At 54.1% G+C, this 2999-nt stretch overlaps 1 long non-coding RNA gene across 2 annotated transcripts in view; it reads left to right on the forward strand.

The window, feature by feature from the left end:
* The window catches only part of LOC146592846 (uncharacterized), a 5194-nt gene extending 2281 nt beyond the window's left edge, over positions 1–2913 (forward strand). Inside the window, exons 2-4 of one of the 2 annotated variants that reach the window (XR_014896511.1) lie at positions 85–232; positions 1153–1402; positions 2502–2913. This is a non-coding gene — a long non-coding RNA (uncharacterized LOC146592846). Of the gene's footprint in view, positions 1–21; positions 233–1152; positions 1403–2501 lie in introns of those variants that run through there. The other variant, XR_014896510.1, reaches the window with a different exon arrangement.
* The last annotated feature ends 86 nt before the right edge of the window (positions 2914–2999 follow it).

Below are 2999 nucleotides of genomic sequence, written 5' to 3' on the forward strand. Positions count from 1 at the left end.
GCCGCCGCCGCCCCGGGGCGTCTGCCCCGCGCCGCAAAGCCCCCTCCCTGCGTGTGATTTTGCTTTCCTTCCTTCTCTTTTAAGGCCAAAAAGGGAAAACCCTGAACACCAGGAACGACTTTCACCTGCGGAAGTGCTAACGCAGCGGGTGGCCGGGGACCGGCCGGGGATGGCTGCGGGGGGGGGCTGCCGTCGCACCCCCCGGGTGCAGCCACGTATCTTCCTGTATCTGGTAAATATTATATTCGTGTTTCTCTTTTATCCAAGCTGGAAGTGCTCTTCTCTGTTCTTTTCTGCTATCTTCTCTATTCTTGTGTGTATATATATATATATACGCACACATGCATACATATTTCTGGACTATTCTGGGCTCTTCTCGCAAACCAGCCCAGTGTGTTTGGTTGCTCATACACAGATATTTTGGGGGTCTGTTTTGGAGAGCAGGAGAGAGTGCAGATTGCTCTATATGCAGCTTTCTGCACTTTTCTGGGGGTAGTGGACACTTTTCCCAAGGAAGAATGAGACTGACTCTTGCGCCTTGGCAATTCTGAGCTGCTCTTCTGAGACCAGTGATGGCTTTTGCTATAGGAAAAGCTATCCTTTTGGGAAGGAAAATTGTTTGGAATGGGAGTATTTGAATTTCAGTGAAATGCTGCTTACCAAACTGTGTCTTTTTTTTTTTTTTAAATCATTTTTACAGTTTCAGAATTTAGGTTCTTTTTCATTTGGTATAAATGCAAAATAAAAATATAAATACAATCAACATTCAATATAAAAAAATCTATTTCATGCATACTTTTGAAATTTTTTGTTTTATTTCATTTTAGAATACAAACCAAAGCTGAAATGCAGCATTTTGCCTGCCTCCCTCCCACACGGCTCTCCTCCCTTCCCCTCAGTCCTGTTTGATGAGGTTCTGCTCTGCAGCACCGGGTCCTCGGCTCGTTTGTTCGGTGGTAAAACCAGTCCCTCTCCACCACCTGAGCTTTGCTCGGTTTTGTGAACTTTGAGGACTTTGATTTTGACATGCTGAGAACTATCCTCAGCCTATCCAATTTCTGAGGGACACGAGGAGCCGTGAATCTTGAGGCTGACTTGCCAGGAGCAAAAAGCTACCTTTTGTAAATAAGCCAATATTTTCTTTCTTTCAAGGGGAAGCTGACAAAGATCAATACTAGCCTGCAAAAGACATTGCCCTCTTAAGAATTAGCCCTTTGCAGAATCATTAATCCAGGAAGCTGTTACCGGGTGACAAGAGCATGGAGGCTCGGCCAGGTCTGGGAGGGATCGCAGGAACATCGCCTTGTGCACGGGAAACCAAACCAACCGAAATCGCCAGGAAAATAGCTGCCAGCCTACGGGCTCTTCTGACTTTAATTAAGAAAGGCTGGTCGTACTCTTGGTAAGTGCCACTAAAGAAACCTCGTGTTCTGCTTCCCTTTACTCCAGCTGGGTCTGCGTAGAGCTTGAGCAGCGAAACGAAGCCGCGTTTCAGCCTGTGCCGCGCTCTGCCCCCTGCCCGGACAGGGCCGGCGCGAGCTCCCCGATCAGGGCGGCTTCGGTGCTCTTGCCCAGCTTACTGATCAGGGCAGAGGGATTAAAAAAAAAAAAAAAAAAAACGGGAAATCATGCTGCCGGGATGAGCAAAGGTGTTATGTCTGGCTGCTCTTTCCTACTACCATCCCTTGCGAATGTTCCAGCTCTTCTTCCGTCCCGGCCGCCCGGCGGAGTCTGGGCGGGATGAAACGCTGGGCATGAGCTCGAACCTGCTTCGGAGCTCGCGCTGCAGAGCTGGAGTAAGAGAGACCCTGACAGTGCGATTTATTAGACTAACTAGTCTCCCAGAGGAAAAGATAGATGCCCCGTCCTTTGAAATATTTAACGGCTTAATTCTGYGCAAAGCACTTAGGTACACGCGGTGACGGCCGGGCACTCGGGAACAAATGACGAGCGCGGCGTGAGAACCTGCCCGCGAAAGACTGAAGGGAAACGGCCGAAGGARGGAAAAATATTACCAGGCGGGCGTTTTCTCTGCCCGCGTCTCGTTAACTCGGCTTCTGGTCACGGGCAGGCGAGAGCCCCGGGCTGGAAGCGGTCCGTTTCCGCAGCGCCCGAGCCCCGGGAGCGGCGTGCACGCACGGGACGGGCGGCTTAGCGCGAGTGAGATAACGCGTGCGAGGTTTCTTAAGCAAGGAGAAAAATCACAGCGCAAACTGCCACAAGCTGAACCGGCGCCGTGTCTAGTTAACAGCTAGAAATGAAAAAATAATTCTAAACAACGCGTTTGTCACAACGTTGAAGGGTCACCCGCTAAGCAAGGGAAGCCAAAGAGGGAAACGCTTCGAGGTGTAATTACAGTTTCTAGGAAGTTTTTCCCCGGAGGGTGGTGACTGGCACCGCGGTGCCTCCGACGCGTCGAGAAAGCTCCGCGGCAGAGCCGTGATTTACGGAGCCGGAGCGGGCGGGCGGAGGCGGCGGGAGGTCACTGCTGTTCTCCGCAGGTGCGGCGGCCCGCTCGGACCCTCACCGCGGGAGGATCGGCTGACGGCGACGTCTCGCGCTGCCCCGGCTCCCCACCCCGGCCCTGGCGGAGCCCGCCCGAGCCCGACGGCGCTGCCGGCTCCGGGGCGATCGGCTCGGCGGTGGCAGCGCCGTGCGGGCTCGGTGGCTCGTCCCCAGAGTCCGTTTCCTTCGCCGCTAGAAAGCTCTCTCCTGTTTCTGGCCTGACTACACTGAGCTTCAGCTCCTAGGTGCTGGGTTTTGCTTCGTGTCTGCCTTGGCCAAGAGCCCTCCGCTGCTGGAGGGGCCCCTCGGGAGGTGGTTACAAAGAGGCAGAAGCTGCCTGGTCGCTTTTTCCTAAATAAACTCGATCGCTTATAATGCTCCGCAGCCAATGCTAGGGGGCACGAGGCAGGCTGAGCTGTGAGCGGTCTGGTGCATCCCAACGGCGGAGCGCCGGACCTGCCCCGCGGCCCCGCTGCGGAGCGGCCCCGCGCCCG

The sequence above is a fragment of the Rhea americana genome, unplaced genomic scaffold (assembly GCF_003343005.1).
Source record: "Rhea americana isolate MKP2758 unplaced genomic scaffold, rheAme1 scaffold_315, whole genome shotgun sequence".
Lineage (NCBI taxonomy): Eukaryota > Metazoa > Chordata > Aves > Rheiformes > Rheidae > Rhea > Rhea americana.